At 42.1% G+C, this 26,651-nt stretch overlaps 1 protein-coding gene across 1 annotated transcript in view; it reads right to left on the bottom strand.

The window, feature by feature from the left end:
* The window catches only part of LOC146839193 (CD5 antigen-like), a 416,800-nt gene extending 393,355 nt beyond the window's left edge, over positions 1-23,445 (bottom strand). Inside the window, exons 1-3 of the mRNA XM_085603211.1 lie at positions 23,289-23,445; positions 14,786-14,835; positions 8,743-8,792 (exon numbers count right to left, since the gene is read on the bottom strand). The gene's annotated coding sequence lies outside the window, so the exon portion shown is untranslated. The remainder of the gene's footprint in view (positions 1-8,742; positions 8,793-14,785; positions 14,836-23,288) is intronic.
* Between the last annotated feature and the right edge of the window lie 3,206 nt (positions 23,446-26,651).

Raw genomic sequence — 26,651 nt, 5'->3', positions numbered from 1 at the left:
AGTATCCTCCTCACTCACAGAAGATGGCTGCTGCTCTGCCATTGTATCACAAAAACATATTAGCTCCTTTTCCCAGGGAATCAAAAGTAATAATGAGGGGAGTGGGTATGGTGTTGGAAGAATCTGGAACTGAAACTACTTTGAACCAATGAAAAGTGTTGTTTCTTGATCACATGACTTGCCATGAGGGGAGTGGGTGTGGTGTTGGAAGAATCTGAAACTAAAACTAATATGAACCAATGAAAAGTGTTGTTTTTTTTAACACATGACTTGAGGTGCGCGCACCGAGCGCGCACGGAGCAAGCACGCATGCGCGAACGAGTACGCGCGCATACGCGTACGTATTGTGCGCATACGTGGTGCGCATACGAAGCACGCGCGCATGCGCGAACGTACTACGTGCGCATGCGCGTACGAATCACGCGCGTACGTACCGTGCGTACGAAGCACACGAGGATGCGCGAACGTGCTACGCGCGCATGCGCAAACTAAGCGCGCATAGTAGACGCGCATGCGCGGAATTAGCGCGCGTACTACCCGCGCATGACCGAACGTAGCGCATGCGTACTTAGTGCGCGCAACGAGCGCGCACTATGACGTACGCATACGTACGTAGATAACGTACACATGCGTACACGAAAAACGTACGCATGCGTACTGGGTGCGCGCACGGAGCGCGCACCTAAAAAACCCTTAAAAAAAAAAAATGAAAGAGTTAAACTGTATACAAGTTAATAGAAGATATTAACTATGCTGTTCAACTTTATCCAATTTAAAAAAGAAAAAAAGCTGAGCCATTCCAAATAAAAGGATACAGATAATCTATAAATATATACATAGGTAACTTTTTGTAAAAAAATATTTAAAAAATATAATAAAAAATTCATAAATTAGCATTTAAAAAACCTTTGAAATTCACTGAAAAAACCATAGGCTTCACACACGTTATAGTTAGGAATTATCATTTAAAAAACCTTTGAAATTCACTGAAAAAAACATAGGTTTCACACACGTTATAGTTAGGAATTATCATTTAAAAAACCTTGCAAATTCACTGAAAAAAATATAGGTTTCACACATGTTATAGTTAGCTGGACATTTCACTCGTACAAAACCAATGAAATTCCACCGTTATAGTTAGTTCAGCTAGCTATAACTCGCGCGCCCGCAATCCACTGCTGATGACGTCACATATTACATCACTCATGACATGGTCAGTGACATCACTGATGACATCACTGATGACATCTCAAATGACATCACTGATGACATCACTGATGACATCATACATTCATCCACAATCACTATTTGCGTGCTCGGGGAGAAATATCTCGCGAACATGCATTTGAGAATGCGAACAAGCTAAAAATATCGCGAAGTCGTGGAAAGCAGAATTTTGGGGAATTTCGCGTTCTCCACAGAACGCAAAATTACCCAAATTCCTCAAATTCCATGAGCGGAACGGAATTTACTGCCCAGGCCTAGTTCCCACCTGTGTCCAAAATAATCATATGCCTAGGCAGACAATAAGTTGTGAATTAATGGCCTAGGTTGACCACAGACTCTCAAACGTTTGTCATTATCTGTTTTCCCCATGTAGAAATCCTAGTCATGGTAATATATGCATAGTGCTATACCTTAAGCTGCACAAGATGGAGCCCTGCCATGATTGCCACCTTATGTGAACAGCAAGATGCTTCGTCTCATTTCCCCTCCTCCTCAAGGGTCCATAAATCTCTCTCTCACCTATCCTTCAGTGACTGTGGGGGGACTAGGTATTTGTAATGAGTGGTGGTCTATACATCTAGGACTCTAGGACACTGCATGTTTATGCAAGGGGCTGCCAGGAGCCCACATTTCAAAACTGTCTCCTCATCTATCTCCTCACGTTCATCACTGTGTCTCTTGAGGACATGATGTACTTGTAAGTATCAGAAGAGTTGACTGTCTGTGAGTTACTACTATCGCAGGAGTTCCTCAGATGTAAGAATCCCATGTGTGTCTCAGGTGTTTCCCAGTTTAGTGATCCCCAACATATCCCATTGTCTTTGTCCGTCTAGATTCTTAAGCTCCACCAAGACATCAGATTCCAAGAGAGGGGTTTCCAGTGCCCACTCCCATTCCCATCTTGTGTGTCTTATCACCTTCCTCCACTTTTCAGTCTCTAAATCCATCAAGGACAGAGATCTAATCAGGCATCTCTTGCTGCATAATCGACAAACATAACCCCCCACCCAGGTCCATCACCCTTCTGTCTTGTACCATGGCCAGTTCCTGCTAGAAAATGAACGCCCACTTATTCACCACCTACAGCTGGATCGAGCAGTAGTAAAACTGCAGGTCAATGAGTGCTGTTCCCCCTTATACTGGCCCCTAGTCAGTGTGGCCAAAGCTTTCTGAGATTGCAACCATTGAAAAGCAGAGCTTGCATCTTGGCATCAACAGAACAAAAACAAAAAAGGTTAGGGACCGCATAAACCAGAATTTGTGGCCCATAGAAGATCTGGAGCAGTGTATCCATTTTGTAAGGGGGACCCCTCCCAATAGCGAAAGGGGAGACCCCACCAGTGCTCCACAAACTGCCTGTACTTTCCAGGGGCCACTGAGGTTCTTATTATAACATTCAATCAGGTTTAATGTTACAGAAATGCCCCTTTTTGCTTATATCAGGGGTATATATAAGCATATAGTAAAACTTTCTGAATAATTAATCATATTATATAATTTAATAAATACATAAACATATAAATGCAAGGACAAATATTTGGATTTAGATTGAGGCCATAAAAGATGGAATTGATGGAAGAGGGGGAGGAGAGGGGTAAGGAAAGAAGAGATCACAAAAGAAATCGATAAGTGAAAAATGTACAAATATGAAGCATAATACAATATGAGTATGCTCCAAGGAGAAAAAGACACACTAGAAAAGCAATGCGAGTAGGTAAAAGGTGAATATAAGGGTTAAGTAATTTCATTTGAAGTTCATATATATAAATGTGTGAGAGGACATTCTAAAAGATAGATAAAATAAGGTAAGATAAAGTAAGATAAAATGCGATAAATACTTATCATAACATAAATTAATTAGGCTGATTCAAAGAAAGAAAAAGTAATATTCTGTGACATAAACACAATTAAATAAATTACATTATGTTACAGGTATATGAATATATTGTTACAGGACCAAGGGAGATGAAGTAGGAAAAGGAAATACGAGATAAGGATAGAAAAAAGAGAGAGAAATGGATAATATAGAGAAATGTACAAACAATAAATGAAAACAATAGGCATATTGTGGAGAATGTAAGTGTAAGCAGAGAAACACACATGTATAGTATATTAAAAGATACAGAATTACATGTAAAAGTTCAGGTGAATAGCTATTAAAAACAACAACAAATAGTAGATAACACCTTCCGCTCTCAGGACGACATAAATACAATATGTGTTAAAGTTTATAACCACCAATAATGAATAATGAATGAGAATAAGAGGAAGTAGAAATTAAATTACTGCATAGAAGGATCATTAACGTTAGCATCGGTATTTGAAGCTAGAAAAGGTGACCATATTCGAAGAAAGAGATCAGATTGATCCTGTATGTTGTATATCATACGTTCGTAAGAAGCTGTTTGGATCATGGCCACCATCCATGTTTCTTGTGATGGTGGTTGAGGCCATTGCCGTAATATACAAATTTTGGCTGTAGCTAAGGCTGTGTGTAAAAGTCGGGCTTGAGGCTTAGTAAGTAATTGTGATTGACGTGTATCATGCAGAAGAATGGTAGCATGCGAAAGTGGAATTTGTAGAACCATCGTGGAACGTAAGGTTTTACCTACATAATTCCAAAAGGGTTGGATAAAGGACATCCACAGATGATATGAGAAATGTTACAAGACGAACTATCACATCTCCAGCAGTTAGAATGAGGAAGCAAGCCAGGGTTATGCAGTTTTGTTGGTGACCAGTGCCAATTAAGTAAAATCTTGAATAAGCAAAATTTCAATCGTGCTTCACGAGCACCCTTGTTGAGATTGCTAAGAATGTCAGACCATTCATCATCGGTATAAGAGACCGATAATAGGGTTTGCCATTTAGTACATAAAGTTTGCAATAAGGACTGAGAAAAAAGATGCAAAGTGAGAGTTTGATAGAAGCCAGATGTAGCCCCTTTCATCTTAACCCAAGTGTGGAGTTATGTCACAATTGGAGAGTCAGGTAAGAGCCATGGTGGAGGTCCTAGACTTCTTCTTAAAGATTGTCGTAACTGGTTATACTTTGAAATTTGAATATCAGGCAAATAAAATTCTTCCTGCAGTTAGACAAATGATTTAATATCACCGTTTGAAAAACGTTTATCTAGGGTGGAAACACCTGCTGCTTTCCAAATAGGCCAAGAAATTGGTTTTCTATTAATAAGAATTGCAGAATTATTCTATAATGGAGCTTTCCTATGGAGACAAGGATGTGAGCCCAGTAAGCAGTATGCCCTTTGCCAAGCGGCGCGCATAGCCGACAAAATAGGATTAGTGGAGTTTCAGGGACGAGATTTAGAGCCATATAAAACAGAAAGACCTGCTTTTGTTAATGAAAGGTAGTGTTCAAATTGTACCCACTGTGGCACATCTGATGAATGTGGAAGCATATATGACATTTGAGAAAGTTGTAATGCCAAAGCATAATGTTCCACTGAAGGTAGACCTATTCCTCCATAGGATTGATGAGCCTTTACTTTTGAAGCTGAGAGACGGGGTTTGGCAGAGTTCCATATAAAAGATTTTATCTTAGAATCAATTGAACGTAACGTAGTTAAAGGGACCTGGATAGGGAGCATGTCGAGGACATAAAGAAAACGAGAAAGAGTAACCATTTTCACGGCTTGAACCCTGCCCCACATTGAGAGACCCAATGCCTTCCATTTTTCTAAATCACGTTGCATTTGAGCAATGAGGGGATTGAGATTATACATAACCATGCCCTCTAGACCTTTGTTCACTAGTATGCCCAAATATTTGAGATGAGAAGATTTCCATTGAAAGGGAAAACCTTGAATGGCTGCTATTGAGGTCCCGTTCGAGATGGGCAGCGCTTCGCTTTTGTTCCAATTAATTTTGCACCCAGAAAGGGAGAAGTTATCTATTATTTTTAACACAAATGGTAAAGAGGTGGAGAGATCTGTGAGTGTAAGAAGAATGTCATCTGCATAGAGGTAAATTTTGGATTCACTTGTCGGAAGAGAAATGCCCTTAATATAAGTAGATTGTTAAGGAGGCATCTAACAGTTCCATGGCTAGAAGAAAGAGTAACAGGGAGAGTGGGCAACCCTGATGCCTGATGAATACCTTGATTGATAGAGAATGGATCTGAGATAAAGCCCCCACAATTTACCTGTGCCAAGGGATTTTTGTACAACAAGCGTATTTTGTTTATGAATTGGTTTCCCAGGCCAAATTTTTGTAACCCCCTAAATAGATAATCCCATTCAATCCGATCAAACACCTTTTCCGCATCAAGCGACAAGGCCAAAGTGTCATCAGGAAGATTCTTGGCATACCATAGAGTGTGGGCAAGAGTGCAAAGATGATTTCTAGAGGAATGCTCCGGAACAAATCCTACTTGGGTACAGTGTATGAGAGAGGGGATAACCTTACGCAAGCGAGAGGCCAGAATGCTAACTAGAATTTTGATGTCACAATTCAATAAAGATATAGGTCAACAGCTTGCTACATAATAGAGGATCTTTACCAGGTTTTAGGTAACACAGCAATAATAGCTTTATTAGATATGAGGGCCAAGGAGGCCTCACGCTCTGGCTCTTGGAATGCGAGTAAAAGAGAGTCAAGCACATCCACTCCTGGCCAATGATACAAATTTGCAGGAAAGCCATCTTCTCCTGGGGCCTTATGGTATGGCAAGCCAGCAACTGCATGCGATATTTCTTCCCTGGTATTTTCACCTTATCTGACAAACAGGGTAAGGTTACATTTGTAAGGAAAGAATCCAATTTGTCAGTGTCAAGTTGAGCTTCAGCAGTGTAAAGAGACTGATAATACTGGGCAAATTCGTTAACGATATCTTGGGGTTTAGTTAGGGTAACACCGTTCATTGACTTAATGGCCGGTATAGCCATAGCTGCTTGCTGCTGACGTTGTTGGGCTGCTAATAATCTTCCCGCTTTTTCCCCCTGCTCATAATGTCTCCCTTTCATTCTATGTAGGGCGTATTCTGCCTTAGAGGTAAAAAGGTTGTTTAAGGCCATACGAGCTTTTTCCAATGACTTGCGATGTGATATCCTTGGATTAAGTGTATATAAGCGAGTGTAAGACACAATGGGGCCGATTACGATCCTGGAAAAACCCGGTACAAACCGTGGGTCGGAGCGTTTTCTCCGTCCGACTCGTACCGGGTTGTAAAACTTTACAAACATGCAATTACAATTCGTACGGAAACACCATTTCCGTACGAATCGGAAAAAAGACCAACCGACAGAAAAATACATACAAATGTGATCCGGGACACCGCGGACGTGACGTCCGGACGGAGTTAGGCATGTTTTTACGTACCAGCAATTACGATTCGCACCGACTGCAGTCCGGATGGTAATATTTTTACGGCACCCAAAAAGTGCTGGAAAAGCTAAGTACGCGTCGATGCAAGCTGATTAGGGTGCCCGGTACGCGCCGTACCCCCCCCTAGCCCCCCGTATGTACGGAGCGTACCCCTGTACCCCCCAGCCCCCCGTATGTACGGAGCGTACCCCCCAGCCCCCCGTATGTACGGGGCATACCCCTGTACCCCCCAGCCCCCCGTATGTACGGAGCGTACCCCCCAGCCCTCCGTATGTACGGGGCATACCCCTGTACCCCCCAGCCCCCCGTATGTACGGAGCGTACCCCCACCCCCGTATGTACGGTGCAGACTGTCTTTTTTCCATGCAGTTGTACAATCGGACGGATGGGACGGATCGTAATTGCGCATTGGGACTTCAGTTTTCCCATTTGTACGTAAAAATGTCCGGGGACGTGTCGGAGACTTTTCCCGACCCGAGGACGTGTGGGGGAATTTTCCCAATGCGATTTGTATGGACTTTTTCCCATACGAATCATACTTGGCAGTTTGTACGGCGCTTTTACCATTTGTATGGAAAAAAGTCCAGATTCAATTGGGTTGGGGAAATTTTTTCCAGGATCCTAATCGGCACCTTTATCTTGCTCCAATTCTTTTTGCTTTTTAGCATTTTGTTTATTAAACTGAGCTGCATCTCTCATAAGCTGCCCACGGATAGTGGCTTTTGCCGTCGCCCTGAGAGTTCTGTTGGAGTCAACGGACCCTTGGTTGACTGACATAAAGTCTTGAAAATGGGATTGTAATAAAATGTTGTTTTTGAGTGCCCTGTAATGTTGAATGTTTAAACGCCAGGGTTTGCAACCTGGCTTAGATAAACCAGTTCATAAGGAAAGTAGAACTGGAGAATGATCAGAGATCGCTGCCTCCAGTATCTGAGAGTCCTGTGTTATTTGAACTACATTTTGGGAGATTAAAAAACAGTCCAAACGAGAGAGCGTGCCATGCGTAGGTGAAGTGAAGGTGTAGTCCTTATCCATCCGGTGAGAAAGTGTCAGGAATCACGGGAGGTTTCCTCCCTCTATCTCCACTGTGGCTACTATTTTTTCGTTACAAACCCATTCAAGTGCAAATGACCTCTTTAGTTGGAGCAATTGCTGGCATCGCAGAAATTCCAACATGGCTGCTATAATCCAATACTGCAACAGCATACCGCTGTTTAGCAGTCTAGTGTTTTTAGTACCAACTGCCTGAGGAATGTTCTTCAACATTCCTCAGTGCACTTCACTGAGGAAATTACGAGAGGAACACCTGTTTTCAAGGCGTCGTGGAAGATAGTTAGGGTAGAAGCGAAATTCTCGGGGTTAGAATTCGCCGGTCTACATACACTTCAGAACCAGGTCAGCTTGAATATACTGTTGGTCAAATAATAATTCAGAGAAGAATTAATGTCGTTTTCTTAGACCATTAAATAGCTGTTGCAATGTTTAAAAGTGCTAATGTAAATAGAGGAGTAAAAGATTCGTAAGCTATTTATTTGGCAAGCACCTTTCATTTCATTTTTGTCTTCGTGAAGTCAAGTGCGAGCGTATAATTCATTCGAACGCTGCACTTGACAGTTCAATTCCTGAAGGTGCCTCAGAGTTAAACCCTCGTAAATTAAAAGGGAGTCATTCGGAAATAATTGACTTGACCCTAGCATTCCTTGAGCAGCGTGGAACAGGAAATAACGCATTAGCGCTGCCAGGAAGAAATGCTAGCTTGAGCTAAAAATAAACTGTGATGAAAAATAAACTTTAGGCTTCACACGGCAGAGCTCAATTCTTGTACTAGGTGGAGGAAGGTTATTTCAAAGACACGTTCCTGGTTAAATGAACGTGTGTATCTTTAAAAACATAACTAGAGTAAGCAGGGGTTGCTGAAAGGTTTAGCGCCCATTAAGTCAAATAGAAATCTGTATTAGGGTGGCAGGCTAAGTTCCTTATCCCCTAAAAAACGAAATAAAAGACAGTTGAAAACTCGGAGAAGCTCTTCACCCGGGTCCAGCAATATAAGGCAGACAAGAATCCAACATCCAGTGACAACAATACCAGGCTTCACCAGTTCTCATCTCGTGAGTGGAAAAGGAGAAAGACGTATAGAACCACATACCTCTTACATTAAATAGAACATACTTACCTTGATTTTCTCACCCCTTCTACAGTGCAGAATCTGAACAGAGAGACAGGCTGTAAATGAAAAAGAAAGAGAACAGAGTGAAGACTTCACTTAGTGTAGAATTGCGCACAAGAGAAGTATGAAGAGTAGCAAGCTCCATAAGCCATCCTGGTAAGATAAGTTATCTTTTGACTTAAAATAAAGTAAGTTGGGTGAAGGTACAGTTTATAATTTGCATAAATGTTTTAGCCAGAAAAAAAGAAGAAGAAGAGCGATAGAAGATAAAGCAAACTTGGCAGAGTTTTGGAGCTGTCTCTTCTCGTCCCATCCCCTTTTCCCCCCTTGGAACTTACCTGCAAAGGAGTCCTAAAACCTAGCGGGAAGTTCTGAGAGGGGCATAGGTACTTAGCATCATTCTGCTCCTGTGCAGCCTTACGCAAGTTTCTGATACAGCTCTGACAGAGTGAAGTGCCCACGTTGGTACTAGCACCCGAGCAGAATGGCAGAAGGCTTAGATCTAAAAAGATTAGGCGACATTCTGAGTAGTATACAAAGGGATTTGGAGGCAGTCAGAGAGGACAATAAGGCATTAAGACAAGAGATCATAACCTTTAAGACAGGAGCTTCAGGTCTAGGAATCAGTCAGGGTACCACACCCTTTGGAACCCAAAATCCCAACCCTAGTACTTCGTCTTTTGCCCCCACTCAAGTCATACACTCTTTGTCCCCAGTAATTCCTCTAGCCCCTCCAGAGAGATTTAATGGAGACCCACAAAAGACCCACATTTTTTTAACTCAATGCTCGCTTCATTTTATGTGCCGCCCCACAATTTTCCCTGATGCTCAGTCCAGAGTGGCATTCATCTTATCCTACCTTAGCGGGGATGCAGCTTCATGGTCTATGCCATTAGTGACTAAAGATGACCCAATACTATATAATTTGGATGATTTCAAAAAAGAATTCCTTCGAATTTTTGACCGGAGAACAGCTTCTCAGGCTTCCGATAATGAACTGTTAGAGTTAAGACAGGGAAACAGGGAACTCGTGGCTTATCTAGCCCAGTTCAATAAGCTAGTAGTGGAGACCAACTGGCCCGAAGATAAACGAGCAGCAGTGTTTTATAGAGGATTACGAGAAGAATTGAAAGACGCCTTATCGCAAATTCCAAATCGTCCTACCGATATCTCAGCATTGGTGGATTTAACATTGGAAATCGACTATAGGCTAAGTGAACGGAAGGGAGAACGAAGAAGAGAGTTTAGATCAAGTATTCCTCGTTTTGACCGAACATAAACGGAGGCTACTCGGTCGGCAGAAAATGCTTCAGGAACAGAACCTATGCAAATTGGGCTAGTTAGAGGCCCACTCACTAAAGAAGAAAAGGAAAAAAGAAGATTAAACAAACTATGCCTATACTGTGGTGGAAGTGGGCATTTCGTCAAGAATTGTCTGAAAAGACCTAAGTTGCCGACAAAGGAGAAGGGAAACTAGAGGCACCACAGGTAAGCGGAGTTGGACCTGTGGATGCGAATGGAGCTACAACTCCAACCATTCACCAATTGGCAAACACTTTACAAGTTTCTTCACCCCATTTGATTATGACAGTGACACTAAAATTCAGAGGGAATATTTTGAATGGAGTAGTCGTCATGGTGGACTCTGGAGCAACAGGGAACTTTTGTGACCACAAATTCGCTGGCCAAATTGGATTACAAGCAGTCAAAAAGGAGAAAGTGGAGAAGGTCCGCGCAGTGGATGGTACGGAGTTAACTTCAGGACCAATTACTAGTCACACAGAATTAGTACATATGACCACTATCGAAGGACATCAAGAGACATTGCAATTCAACTTGATTGACGCCCCCCAATTTCAATTAATTTTAGGACTTCCATGGTTAACTGAACATAACCCCTTGATTGATTGGGGAGCCCGAACAATTCAATTAAATTCTGAATATTGTACAAGACATTGTTTTGAAGAATTAGCAAACCCTACTGAGACCAGAGTGGTTACACCGTTATGCACTAATGGCAGTTCCGTATGTGTGATTCAAACAACGGAGATACCAGAAGTATACCAGGATTTTGCAGATGTTTTCGATGAGATCAAGGCTGAAACGCTACCACCCCATAGGCCCTATGACTGCAAAATTTACCTGGAGCCTGGAGCTATCTTACCTTGCAGCAGAGTATACGCCTTAACTGAAAAGGAGAATATCCATTTAAAAGAATATCTAACAAAAAATCTGGAGCACGGATTTATTAGACCCTCCCAGTCCCCAGTCTCTTCCCCCCTTTTTTTTGTTCCGAAGAAGGGAGGAGATCTCAGGACCTGCATTGACTTTAGGGCCATCAATAGAATCACAGTAAAAAACCGATACCCATTACCTCTGATATCAGTACTGATTGATCAAGTGAAGGAAGCCAAAGTCTACACTCGTCTGGATCTCCGAGGGGCGTACCATCTCATTAGACTTCGAGAAGGCGACGAGTGGAAGACTGCGTTCAGGACCAAATTCGGGCTTTACGAGTACTTAGTGATGCCGTATGGTCTCTGTAACGCACCCGCGGCCTTCCAGTATTTCATCAACGATGTGTTAAGTGACTTCATTGATCGGTGTGTCATAGTCTACATCGATGACATTCTGATATATTCACATTCAACCGCAGAACATCATGACCAGGTTAGAGCTGTGTTACAACGTCTACGCGAGAACTCGCTCTACGTAAAATTGGAGAAATGCCTCTTCAACACCGATACTGTGGAGTTTCTAGGCTTTGTGTTGTCCCCTAATGGAGTTCAAATGGACGAGCAGAAGGTGCGGGCAATAACTGACTGGAAATCTCCTACCTGTATCAAAGAAGTTCAAAGTTTTATCGGATTCTCCAATTTTTACAGAAGATTCATTCATGGGTTCTCTTCCAAAATATTGCCTCTGACTCATCTCTTGAAAAAAGGTGTTCCGTTCCAATGGTCTGAAGAGGCGGAATAGGCCTTCCAGTTGATGAAGAACAGTTTTATCACAGCACCAGTGTTACTCCATGCGGATCCTTCGGAACCCTTCTATTTGGAAACGGATGCTTCGGATCTAGCCATTGGAGGAATATTTTCTCAGAGGCACAAAGACACAGGGCAGTTGCATCCAGTGGCCTTTCGCTCACGCAAACTCAACCCTGCGGAATGCAACTATACAATTACTGAAAAGGAACTCCTGGCTATTAAGGATGCTTTCAATGATTGGAGGCATTACTTAATGGGGGCTAAACACACTGTCACGGTGTTTACAGACCACCGCAATCTCAAGTTTTTGCGTTCTGCTCGCACTCTGACTCCACGGCAGTTGCGTTGGTCTCTGTACTTCGCGGATTTCGATTTCGTTATCACCTTCCGTCCGGGCTCAAAAAACAGGAAGGCTGATGTTCTTTCCAGATTGGGTACTGAAAATCAAACTCCAGTCATTGAAAATCAACAAATCATACCAGAAGAAAAATTCATCGGGATAATTGCAGTGGAACCTTTTGAGCAGCTTGTTCGCGATTCTTTGTCGGATTGGGATATGGAAACCTGGGCCTCTGAAGATCCACTTCGCTCCATCCGCCATGGCCTTCCTTACCATGGTTCCACTCTGTATTTACCCACCAAAGAACTCCGACTAAAAGCAATGCAGGAATGTCACGACAACCCTCTGGCTGGCCACAAGGGCATTTTAAAAACCGAAGATTTACTCAAACGAAGTTTTTGGTGGCCATTCCTGTGCCGCGATGCTCGTCAATATGTCCTAAGTTGTGAACTCTGTGCACGGGGTAAATCAGATAGGCAAGCTCCAAAAGGTCTATTACAACCCATGCCCACCCCTCCATATCCCTGGCACACGATTTCCCTAGATTTGATTGTTGATTTACCTTCATCTCAGGGCTATGACACCATCCTGGTAGTGGTTGACACCTTCAGTAAAATGGCACACTTTGTACCTTTCAAAGGTACACCCACTTCTAAACAATTGGCACAACTTTTCAACCAACACATAATTCGCCTTCATGGTATTCCTAAAGTACTCATTTCGGACAGGGGCTCCCAGTTTCTCTCTCATTTTTGGAAGGCTTATATCAAGGGCCTTCATATTGATCATCGTTATTCTACGAGCTTTCACCCAGAAACAGATGGTCAGACTGAACGTGTAAATCAAGAACTTGAACAACACCTTAGATTATATCTGTTAGATGAGGAGGGCGATTGGCCTAATCATTTATGGACTGCTGAGTATGCTTACAATAACGCCCTCAATGTCTCCACAGGTTACTCACCCTTCTTTATCAATTCAGGCAGACACCCTAATTCCTATGTTAATTTTGACAATGCTAACACTCCTGCCATTGGGGACATTGCCCAACAGTTTACTAGGATTCACCACACTGTAATCCAGAATTTAACAACTGCTAAGACTCGTTACAAACACTTTGCTGTTCGCAAACGAAAACAGGCTCCTGAGCTTCATGTGGGAGATTTAGTCTGGTTGTGCACAAAAAACCTTAAACTCAAGGGTCCACGTAAATTCCAGCCCCGTTTCATGGGTCCTTATCCAATTGAGAAGGTCATTAATCCTGTCACTTATCGACTATCTCTCCCTGGTTCCACCAAATTTCATCCGGTCTTTCATGTCTCTCTACTAAAACCAACTCACCCAGGGTTGCGTAGGTCTTCCCCTCCTGATCCTTTAATCTTGCATGGTGAGCCTGAGTATGAAGTCAAGCGGATTTTAGATTCAAAATTCATCCGTAATGACCTCTTTTATCTTATTGACTGGAAGGGTTATGGTCCGGATGAACGCTCTTGGGAAAAGAATACTGATGTCCATGCTCCTCGTCTAATTAAAGCTTTTCATGCCAAATTCCCTGCTAAACCTCATCTGGAGGAAACCCCGTTGGGAGGGGGTACTGTCAGGAATCACGGGAGGTTTCCTCCCTCTATCTCCACTGTGGCTACTATTTTTTCGTTACAAACCCATTCAAGTGCAAATGACCTCTTTAGTTGGAGCAATTGCTGGCATCGCAGAAATTCCAACATGGCTGCCAATAATCCAATACTGCAACAGCATACCGCTGTTTAGCAGTCTAGTGTTTTTAGTACCAACTGCCTGAGGAATGTTCTTCAACATTCCTCAGTGCACTTCACTGAGGAAATTACGAGAGGAACACCTGTTTTCAAGGCGTCGTGGAAGATAGTTAGGGTAGAAGCGAAATTCTCGGGGTTAGAATTCGCCGGTCTACATACACTTCAGAACCAGGTCAGCTTGAATATACTGTTGGTCAAATAATAATTCAGAGAAGAATTAATGTCGTTTTCTTAGACCATTAAATAGCTGTTGCAATGTTTAAAAGTGCTAATGTAAATAGAAGAGTAAAAGATTCGTAAGCTATTTATTTGGCAAGCACCTTTCATTTCGTTTTTGTCTTCGTGAAGTCAAGTGCGAGCGTATAATTCATTCGAACGCTGCACTTGACAGTTAAATTCCTGAAGGTGCCTCAGAGTTAAACCCTCGTAAATTAAAAGGGAGTCATTCGGAAATAATTGACTTGACCCTAGCATTCCTTGAGCAGCGTGGAACAGGAAATAACGCATTAGCGCTGCCAGGAAGAAATGCTAGCTTGAGCTAAAAATAAACTGTGATGAAAAATAAACTTTAGGCTTCACACGGCAGAGCTCAATTCTTGTACTAGGTGGAGGAAGGTTATTTCAAAGACACGTTCCTGGTTAAATGAACGTGTGTATCTTTAAAAACATAACTAGAGTAAGCAGGGGTTGCTGAAAGGTTTAGCGCCCATTAAGTCAAATAGAAATCTGAATTAGGGTGGCAGGCTAAGTTCCTTATCCCCTAAAAAACGAAATAAAAGACAGTTGAAAACTCGGAGAAGCTCTTCACCCGGGTCCAGCAATATAAGGCAGACAAGAATCAAACATCCAGTGACAACAATACCAGGCTTCACCAGTTCTCATCTCGTGAGTGGAAAAGGAGAAAGACGTATAGAACCACATACCTCTTACATTAAATAGAACATACTTACCTTGATTTTCTCACCCCTTCTACAGTGCAGAATCTGAACAGAGAGACAGGCTGTAAATGAAAAAGAAAGAGAACAGAGTGAATACTTCACTTAGTGTAGAATTGCGCACAAGAGAAGTATGAAGAGTAGCAAGCTCCATAAGCCATCCTGGTAAGATAAGTTATCTTTTGACTTAAAATAAAGTAAGTTGGGTGAAGGTACAGTTTATAATTTGCATAAATGTTTTAGCCAGAAAAAAAGAAGAAGAAGAGCGATAGAAGACAAAGCAAACTTGGCAGAGTTTTGGAGCTGTCTCTTCTCGTCCCATCCCCTTTTCCCCCCTTGGAACTTACCTGCAAAGGAGTCCTAAAACCTAGCGGGAAGTTCTGAGAGGGGCATAGGTACTTAGCATCATTCTGCTCCTGTGCAGCCTTACGCAAGTTTCTGATACAGCTCTGACAGAAAGTCGCCAATGGTTTACCAAAACGTTATCTGCCACCACATCTTCCATTAGAGCCCTATCTGCCCCAGTTGCCTTATCTAGAGGGCCTGTTTTGTCTAGGACCAGATCATGCTCTAGATTCCAATCTCCACCGATAAGAAACTGGGAAGCACCTATTTCAGTTAAAAGGTGGCTTAGTTGAAGGAGGAATGATCGTTTTGCTCCTGTGGGAGCGTAAATTGAGCCAAAGCATATGTGTGTTTCACCGATGCAAAGTTTGGCAAAGACATATTGGTCATCTGGAACTATCCAGGATTTCAAGACTGTCACTGGTAAGGATTTACGGATAAGAATTGCAACTCCACATTTGTGGGTTGGTGTTGCATCTGGGTCCGTTCTCTTCTGTATGGTGCTGTGTATAACCCAACCCACCTTGTCTCTACATAATTTAGCATCAAGGTGGATTTCTTGGAGGAGAGCTATGTCCACATGCTTGGACTGTAAATAAGAGAGTGTCTTTTTACTTTTAATATAATGTGTCAATCCATGAACATTCCAGGTTATTACTCGAAGATCGTGTGAAGTGCCGTGTCAGATAAGAATAGGAAAGAAAGAAAAAAAAAGAGGCTGAAAAGGGACCTTGGACAGTAACAAAGATCAGGTAAATAATAAATTAATCAATTGGTAATGCTATTTGATGATGGAAGAATATATGTGTAGTGATAGCTAGAGGTGTGTACGACAGATGGAGTAGTATGTAGTGTAAATGACTAAGGGAAAGGTAGGGAGGAAAGAGTGCACAAGGGATCTCAGGACTTTTAACCACGTGTCTAAACACTAACGGAACTCTGCCATGAGGAGGGGCCCCACCAGGAGAGTGAAGCAGTGGTTGACAATTATAAATCCAAAGATGTCTTTAAAATATATATATTAAGAGGTAGTCTTACTATTAATAAGAAATATAACAATAAATTGTAATACTGTAACATTAAAACCTATGGCTGATCTATACAGAGAATATTTACCCTATGAATGGGAGAAGGTAAACAGTAAATTTGGTAGTAAAAAACAGCATTACTAACATTAGGTAATCATTAGAAAAATAAATAAATAGTATATACCTATCAGTAATCATAAGGCTCTTGCATTGAATGATAGATGTAGAAGCAGGAGAGTTATTATAATTCATATGAAGACGTATCATGGTAACATTAAAGAACATATCATTATAATATAATTGCGAAACACATTGTTAAACCATTGGAGTATTAAATTAAAAATAAAGAATAGAATAAAGATAAGATACGGAGAGAGGGAGTTGTAACCCAGTAGATAATTACATAATATGTGATGAATTGAAAGATTAGGATTATCAGCATGAAGAGCTGTAATAACCACAATCCTAGAGTGAATAAATAAATACCACGAATATCAATCAGATATGTGTAAAAACAGTGAGAGGGATAGACCCAGTGTTTGAAGGCAATATAGTTAATATAATAGATGTGATGAAACAAAAAGAAAAGAAAAAAGAGAGAAAAGAAAGAAAGAGTAATAAAAAACAGTACAATAACTTTATTACTCAGCAAACTGATGACGATATATCTTCTTCCCCCCCCTTTATATCGTGAGTTCATTAAGTTTGATCTAACATCTAGAAGAAAATGGGTGTGAAGACAGAGCTAAATCTGAACAAAAGTATATTAAAACTTTAAATCATCCACATTCTGATTCAAATTAGATTTTAATACTCATCTGTCCTTCAGGCGAGATAACTGCTTCAGTTCTTGTATGTTATGAGTTCATTGAGAATGGTTAGTAATTTAAGGATACAAGTGTGAGCATAGGTTAATTTTGATCAAAATTGTAGAGAGGTATTGAGTTATCCACATTCTGCATTAGAAATGGATTTTAATGGCAATCAGGATTGATCCCTATGCTGTTCCTTAGTGAAGGCAGATACAGTTTGAAGAGCAGCATTCTTGTCCTCATGACTACGAATAGTCCTTTCGAAATCCCTGCCTCTCTGTCGAGGACTGCTGAAATTACGCCGTGGATTGCTTGATGCCCGAGGGAAAAAACAGTGATATGACAGATCTGGAGTGGACTGCGGAGTTTCCATTTGTTGCGGTTTCCAGTTGTCTAAAAATATGTGGAGGTCATCAGGGTCATATAAGTCTTTATATATTCCATCCTTAGAGAGTCGGAGACGAGCAGGATCAAATAGACAATATTTAGTGTCTAGCTGACGTAATTGAGGTCTAAATGAAAGGAAGGCCTTGCGTCTCTCATTAGTGTCTCTGGAAAAATCAGCTGCAATACGAATTTCATACCCATTATATGAGAATGGGGCATGAGTACGTGCTGATATTAATATTTGCCTTGTCTGTTCATGCCTTAAAAAACAAGCAATAAGGGGACGTGAGTTTGCTACAGATTCTTACGTAATGGACCAATTCGATGTGCGCACTGTATCTCTAGTGGAGGGTCAAAAGCAATGTCCATCATTTTTGGAAGGATATTTTGTAGAAATGTTCTAGCGTTTGAACCTTCAATCTTTTCTGGAAAACCAAAAAAGCAAACATTATCCCTCCTACTTCGGTCTTCCAAATCTATGAACTTACTTCGTAAATTAAGAGCTCTTGATCTCTGTTTTGTATTGAGTCTAGACGAGTTTCTACATTTATTAGCCTGTGATCAAGCTCCTCTGTCTTGGCGTGAAATCCTGTAATTTCTGCTCATATCATTTTAGTCTCTGCTGTTAATGTGGAAATATTTGAATCCATGCCTTCAAGTCTGCGACTGACCTCTGATATTTCTTGTAGGATGTGATCCATGGTTTGCCCTTGCATGGTGATGAGGAAATTCGATTTTTGATTGCGATCGTATCGACCCGCCATTTTGTGCTCCACCGCCATTTTGTGTTGCCCTCACTCAGGCAGCACGGCGAACAAAGTCATTTCTGCTTTTCCTGTAGCATCGTGTCGAAATAGCCTTCTGCCTCTGTTTACAAAGCTGGTGTCAGGGACTGGCTGAGTACACTTATCCCCATCTGGTTTTCCTAATCCCTGTCTCAACTATCTGTTGGTTCACACTATTCTCTTCTGACTTTATCTTGTCGTCTGGCCTTCGATGTCCTCTGCTCGTATTCTCTCATCTCAAAACTGTCCCCCAAAACACACAGACGTATATCTCGCCACCTGCAAGTCAGTTACAGACACATTAATATATTAACTTATGGGGAGGGGTAACAAACATTGTTGGAGGAGAGGCTTCTTCGAGTTACTCGATACCTTTGTTTTTCAACTTTTTCTATTGGACATGTTCTGTTTTCGAAATTTTCATATTGGTTCTTTATGTATGTTTTAGGTGTGTTCTTTGTTAATGTATATGAAACCTATGTACTATATAAGATTGTGCACCACGGAGTGAAGTGGCAGTCTCCTGAGAATATACGGTGTGTACTTCTAGGACAACTGTACTAGCTGCAGCTAATAAATCTGATCTTTTACGCCAGACAGTGTCCCGTGTCTCTGTTAGCTAAAGCAGGAGAACCCAGGAGATTAAGGCGTACCCTGCGCCGCCAGGCACATAAGGTCCTGGTTCTTCAACGAGGTTAGTTTGTATAGAATTGTCTATTGTAGAGGAAGAGCTATTGGCATCTGTATTTTGTGACTGCTTAAGTACATTTGAGAAAAGAGGCTGTTTAGAGGGTTTATTTCCATGTTTGGCAGTAGACATTTTGGTTTCTGCTAACTCTCTCAGAATCTCTCAGAAGTATCGCTGCTGTAAAGGTGTTATTTTTGAAAATTTCGGATTAAAGTGTGTTCTCGAAGCACCTCACAGCTGTCAGCAAATAAGCATATGTGGTGAGCAGACCAAGGCGCATGAGAAAAAAACAGGAAGCTCAGGTGTGACCAGTGGAACGTTGCGATCGGGAAGCTGTGGAACTCCAGGCTCAAGTTTGTAGGTAGGCTGACAGGACCAGAGTCTCTCAGCACATAAGTTAAAAAACAAGGCTTATTAGAGAAAGTTGAGCACTGCACGTATGTCCACGAACGAATCTCAAAGGCAGTCTGGGCATTTGTTCAGTTAAACTGTGTGCTGAACAACACTACAGCTTAATTTCATAGGGCAGACTTCCTAGCAACACGTAAACTTCACAAAACTTTATTGTAATTTAGTTAAGGGGTAAGAGGATATTTTTCAAAAATAGCACATGAACTGCTCCAATGTCGATTATATTTCAGCTAGGATTGTTCATTTTGATGAAAGACTCTACCGTCTCTCTCACCAAAGAGCCTCTGTCGACATACCAGGTACTTCACAGCGTAAAAATACAAGCCCTGGTGTACAATGTTGCAGACTGTGCGCAGATTACTCAGATTTTCCTCACAAAAGGGTAATGCCTTTGTTCATTTTAATTAGGTAATTCAGCACCACAAAATAGCCACATTTATTCCTCAGAAGAATGTAGACTTCACACCAGTGATTACAGCTGAAGCTCCCCCTCACTTCTTGAAGTAATTATTTTAAAGAGCAAGCATATGAACTCCAAATGAACTTTACAGACCTTAACTGAAGTCAGCTGAAGTCATGAGTCATAACGAAAGGCTCTGGTGCTTTTCTCTCAGTCTCTGTATTTCAAGAGGCACAATCCAGTCAGCTTATCTTCCTTCAGGATCGCATTTCACATTCCACAGGGCGCGAGCAGGGACAGCTGGCTCCTGTCAGAGACTGAAGTATTGGCGCCGAGAGTGAAACATCCACATATCCTCTGAAGGGATTTATGCAGTGTCCTGTAATTCTCACCTCCGACAGATGTGTTGTGGATAGAATCAAGTTTCAATATTTGAAAAGGAAGGGCTGCCCAGTGATGTCAGGGCTTCCTCTCAGCATGGGTTTCCGGTGTCAAGAATGCACAGTTTCCATTCCTCAGGAACTGAGTCACCCACGCTAAAGAAAACCGTCATATCTGCTCCTCAATGACTTTACGACCTTCCTAATGCTGAAATTAAGTCAAAGGTCTTGCATTTAATGGGCACCAACTCCCTTTGAAGCCCCACTCGTGGCAGAGCTCAAGGATTAGGCGGCCATCTTCAGCAGTGGCCAGACCACGCCCCTCTTTGCGTAATTTTTAACATGGGAAAAGTGATGCAAAAGTGCCACAAGGGGCTTGTAAATCGGCCCTGAGTGTTTTATGAATATATATAGAACTTCAAGAACTCTTGATATTGAGAGCAGTGGGTCTGCCAAGTATTGCAGCATAGCATCTGTGTCCAGGGAGATCATTCTCGGTCGGGTATGGTGGCTTAGTGGACTAATGTGTCCTCTGTAGGGACCTGTGTTTGACCTCATGGTCACAGGTTCAAATCCCAGCCTTTCATCCTTCTGAAGTCGATAGAAAGAGCACAATCGAGTTGGGTAGCAATAAACATCTATTACTCAGTGCCAGATTCATCACTGTGTCTCTTGAGGACATGATGTAGTTGTATGGATCTGAAGAGTTGGCTGTCTGTGAGTAACTACCATCTCAGGAGTTCTTCAGTTGGAAGAATCCTGTGTGTGCCCCAGGTTTCTCTTAGTTTAGAGATCCCCAACATATCCCATTGGAAGAATCCTGTGTGTGCCCCAGGTTTCTCTTAGTTTAGAGATCCCCAACATATCCCATTGTCTCTGTCCCTCCAGGTGCTTTATCTCCACAAAGAAATCATATTACACCAGAAGGGTTTCCTGCGCTCCCTCCCCCTTCCATCACATGTATCTTATCAGCTTCTTCCATATTTCAGTCACCAAATCCATCCGGGACAGGGACCTAATCAGGCAGCTCTTGCTGCACAGTCGACACACATAACCCCCCAGGTCTATCACCCTTCTGTCTTCTGTCATCACTGGTTCCTGCTGGACGTGGAAAGCCCACTCATTTACCACCTGCAGACGGACTGATCAGTATTAAAACTGCAGGTCAATAAGTGCTGTCCCCTCATACGGGCCCCTAGTCAGTGTTGCCAATGCTTTTCTCACCTTTCCAGAGCTTGGATCTTGGCATCAACAGACTGAAATAAAAAAGGTTAGGGACCACATATACCAACTTTTGTAGGCCTATCGAAGACCTTGGGCAACCTCAACATTACGTAAAGCGCCGAGCTCACTTCAGCGAAAGGGGAGACCCCATCAGTGCTCCACAAACCTACTGTGCCCCTCCAGGATCAACTGAGGTTTTAAGTATGGTAAATGTTACATACACACCCATCTCTGCTTATATCAGGGCAGTCCCCCAGCCTGCTGGTGGCTGCCACGGAGTGACCAAGAATTCCACTGGTTTATGCTAGTTATTTCAGATTACTGAGTGTTTTCTAAATACATGCAGAACTTAAAGACCTCTTGATATTGAGAGAAATGGGCCTGCCAAGTATAGCAGCATATCATCTGTGTATTGGGAGATCACTTGTTATTCAGCACCAAGATACCCTTGGGTGAACATGTGCTTTGCAACAACACGCTATATTATCACATCCCCAGTCAGGCCTACATCAGTCCCCAAATCTGGGCGACTATCCTTAGGCAACATACCAGGGGCTCCACTGCCCAGGCTAACAAGAGGGGAGAATATTGACTACCTGCCTGGTCACTCTCATCAAACTAAATACCCCGAAAGCACACTGTTGACATGGATACTAGATCAGATCTAGTTGATAATTAGCATACACAGGAAAGTAATCCCAGGCCAGTTCCAATTTTCTGCTCAAAGAGATTAGGCCACTCCACAGAGTCGAATGCCTTGTGTACAACTAAAGACATTACGATCGCTGGTTCTGGTAATACACATCATCTTGGTAATCAGCTGAATAATCATCTAAGTCTGTGATATGTGGACCGTAAGGGCATGGAACTGGACTTGTTGATGAGCTATTAATTTATCTATAACCCGCAGGAGGCAATTTGCATGGTTGTGACAGTGTGCTATCTCAATTTATTTAGAAATTGTCACTGTGTCTCCTGCTGGATCCATAAGGCCTTGTCTTGTGAATGTAAGTACAATCCTCATTTGTTCTCTAGGGACCAGGTAAAGAATCACATTTGCTGCGTCCTTTTTTATGGGGTTTAGAAACGACTACCTGTAGGAGTAATCTGCACAGATATTGTTGGAAGTTCTGAGTCTTACCTGTGAACAACCCTAGTTGTAACCCAGTGTTTTTGACCATTATTGGTTCAGTTTTCTGTTCACATTAAGGTTGCTTTGCCTTCTCTTTCATGTTCATGCGCTGTTTGTGCCTGTTCTTTCCTGGTGCGTGTCCCTGTTGCTCCTCTGCCTTAGTACGCTTCTTGTGTAGGCAGACAATCCTTGACCTTGAGTGTTGCTCTGCCTAGAGTCTGGCATTATCCTCTGACCTAACCATACAGTCCTCACAAATAAAATCTCTCATTTAGATTGTGATTAAACACCAATGTAAGCACAAACAGTGGTGCCATGGCATCAAAATAATGTAGGAGCTGTTCTTCATGGAACCTTCAACTTAAGCAGTTACATGAGAAAAACACATTTTACATAAATCTTGTGAAATAGACCCACTTGAAGGTCCCATTCACAACATCATCTTGGGGGGGTACAATCTCAGGTAGGTTCTGAGGGGGGTAGACTAGTGCATCCAGCTTCACCTCTTTACCTTGGGTAAACCAACAACCAGCAGATGGCTCCTTTCTAAACAAGAAACTCACTGTCTTGAATTTCTAATCTGATCTTGTCACATCATCCCCACCACAGAGAGTTAAATACACCACTCGTGCTGCCTGGAGTTTGCAATCCCTAACGCAGCTGTCTCCTCCGGGAGTGAAATGCACAAACTGCTGTAGTTTACAATCTCTAACATAGGCGACTCCTCAGAGAGTAAAATACACAAACTGCCTGGAGTTTACAATCTTTAGCACAGGCGACTCCATAGAGAGTAAAATACAAAAACTGCCTGGAGTTTACAATCTCAAACACAGGCGACTCCATAGAGAGTAAAATACACAAACTGCCTGGAGTTTACAATCTCTAACACAGGTGACTCTTCATAGAGTGAAATAAACATTACTTACTGTCTGAAATCACAGGTACTCGCGGTGTACAGCTGAGCAGTGTGTCACCAGGGGTAATCCTGTTCTGCAAGTTATTTTTCTGCAACTGTTATTTACAGTATTTATTCAGTTAGAATTGTGATGAACAAAACCTTTCTATTCATCGACTTGTAGCTCTGAAGAGAAGCAAACACGGGAACTGAGGATTTATAGTCCAGTTTGCTATAGTCTCCACCTGCTCTCCACCCCGTCTCCACCCACCAATTACTACCTCCTCTACTCAAAGAATATTCAAATCACTTACTTTCTCTTGGGCTGTTCACAAATCTAAAAGTAAGTACAAGCTCACTGAGGTATCCTGTAGAGGAGTGGGCGTTTTACAGGGGCAGCTACTCGATGTGTTCTCTGTCCATTGGACGGTTGTATAATACTGTGCACCAATGTAGTTTTGTTGCAAATAAAAACAGTCAAAAAAAAAAATAAGCACATGCAGACCATTCTAAATACATACAAACATAAATAAAAGGAGAAAAAGGCAAAAAGAAGCAACACAATACAAAGAAGAAAGGCTCAAGCAGATTCTCATATATGAATGTGTATACATTAACATAAACAAAAACACAAACAGTCACAATACAAAACAGAAAAAAGACAGACATAGTCAGGAAAACATACACATATGCAAAAACACACTAATACACATAAGCGCACTAGCAGAACAAAACACGCACAAATACATAAGCAACATATAGTCAAACTGTTCATCAAGATACAGACACAGAGCAAGGATTTATCTGACGTTCAGAATTGTTCATTTACAGAGTTTCCTGTATAGTATAGCAATCATAATACTCATACTTCACAGCAGAATGATTCATGCAGCTTCGATGCTGCTCATCCAGCTGTAATTGTAAAAAGGAAGAAATAGGATCACTTTTGCAAAACACACTATTTTGTCCCTCCAGGTGTCAGGGAGTCCAAGTGGAACATCAGACCCTTGCCCCTTTCCCTACATTTAGATTAATCATCCAACATCTTTCTTCACAAAGACCCATGCTGTCCTCCAAAGGTTAGAAGAAGATACAGCATATTCAACAAAAGGAGACAATAAAATACAGGCTATACACCAAAGGAAGAACACTTCATAACAGGCCATCCACTGAAGAAGGAGCACTATAGTACAGGCTATCCACTAAAGGAGGGACACCACAACACAGGTTATCAACCCCACAAGGAATGCCACAGCACGGGCTATACACCGAAAGAAGAACACTTTGTCACAGGCTATCCATTGTAGAAAGAACACCACAGTACAGGCTATCCATAAAAGGAGGGACACCACAACACAGGTTATCAACCCCATGAGAAATGCCACAGGACAAACTATACACCAATTGCAGAACACTTCATCACAGGCTGTCCACAGAAGGAACAACATCATAGGACATGTTATCTACTGAAGGAGGAACACCTCAGCACACTCTATCCACTGAAGATGGAGCACCACAGTACAGGCTATCTACTGAAGAAGAAACACCACAACACAGGGTTTCAACCCCACAAGGAATGCCAGAGCATAGACTATACACCGAAAGATGAACACTTTGTTACCGACTATCCACAGAAGGAACAACATCATAGAACATGTTATCTACTAAAGGTAGAACACCTCAGCACATGCTATCCACTGAAGAAGGAACACCACAGTGCAGGGTATCCACTAAAGGAGGGACACCACAACACAGGTTATCAGTCCCACGAGGAAAGCCACGACACAGGCTATACATCAAAAGATTAACACTTCATCGCAGGATATCAACAGAAGGAACAACACCATAGAATATGTTATCTACTGAAGGAGGAACACCTCAGCACACACTATCCACTGAAAGAGGGACATCACAGAAAAGGTTATCCACTGAAGGAGAGATACCACAACAAAGGTTATCAACCCAACGAGGAATTCCACAGCCCAGGGTATGCACCGAAAGAAACAACACTTCATCACAGGCTATCCACAGAAGGAATGATGACATAGGACACGCTACTTGCTGAAGGAGGACTGCCTCAGCACAGGCTATCCACTGAAGGAGGGACACCACAACAGAGGTTATCCACCCCACAAGGAATTCTACAGCACAGGCTATACACCAAAGGAGGAACACCTCAGCACAGGCTGTGTACCAAAGGAACAACTCCACACAACATTATGTCTATTGAAAGGAGAACACCAAAGCACAGGTTGTAAACCAAAGTAGGAAAGTGTCACCACAGCACAGGCTACAACTAACCTTTGGCAATAATCTCCGCTCCGCTAGTGAAGGTTGCGGAAATTTGTTAACTATGCATTACATTAAAAGAACGGAATTCATGCAATAACTCCGATTCCTCCACGTAGTGGAGTTAGCTACTGCACCCACAACCCTTTGAAAAAACAACTTTACTTTTACATACCAAAAACTTATAACCAATTCACAAAAGTGAACTTTGGAAATAATCAGGCAATGAGAGAGGTGACGATTTTGGGGTCACCCCTAACCTAGGGGGAGGACCAAGCAGATGCCTTGAAGACAAAGAGCATATCATGCAGAAAAATTTGGTGGTGGTCCCATGCTCCTAGGACACCCCACCCAAACAAAGTTATTGGCAAATATAAAATGCCAAACAGAGGCCCAGCAAAGCATTATGGGGCGGGATTCTAGAACACCACATTTCAGGCTGTCCATAAAAGGAAGCACATCATGCCAGAGTTATATTAAATACATTTCTTTGTGATAATCACATTGTTTATGGCTTGTGAACTGCATTAAATGTTGCCAACCCCTGAACATGTTGCTTAGTCCTGGAGCATTACATCTGGCTCTGATGTACTTCCCCATTTTCCCCTTATATTGTGCTGAAGAGACCCTGACACCATCTACTTCCTTGTAATTTTATAGATGAGATAAAGTAACCCCACCATACATGTAGGAGAGTAGGATCTTCTCACATGTTTACCCCCACTTTTTACTTGTGTTTCACTGTTTTTTGACTTTAGTCTGGCTGGGACCCTTCTATTCAGGGCCCCATCCTAGCTGCTTCCTCTCTAAAATGATTCCATTTACTTTAGGTACATTACAGGTTGGATCTGAGGTGCCCTTGTAAGCCCCTAGTATATGGTATACTATGCACACCGGGCATAGGTACCCCAGTGGCCTACCAGTGGCTGAAGCATGTATTATGCCACCCCTACAGCCACCCAAAATGACACCACAGGTCTGCTACTGCAGCCTGGGTAAGATGGTGCATGCACCCCTTACTGTGATATAGGTTACCTATATCACTATATATATACACACATATAAACCTATAAGTCACTCCTATGGCAGGCCTTATCAATTCTGA

This window comes from Triturus cristatus, chromosome 4_2 (assembly GCF_964204655.1).
Source record: "Triturus cristatus chromosome 4_2, aTriCri1.1, whole genome shotgun sequence".
Lineage (NCBI taxonomy): Eukaryota > Metazoa > Chordata > Amphibia > Caudata > Salamandridae > Triturus > Triturus cristatus.
Note: the sequence above shows the minus strand (reverse complement) of the source record. Positions and strands in the feature narration are given on the sequence as shown.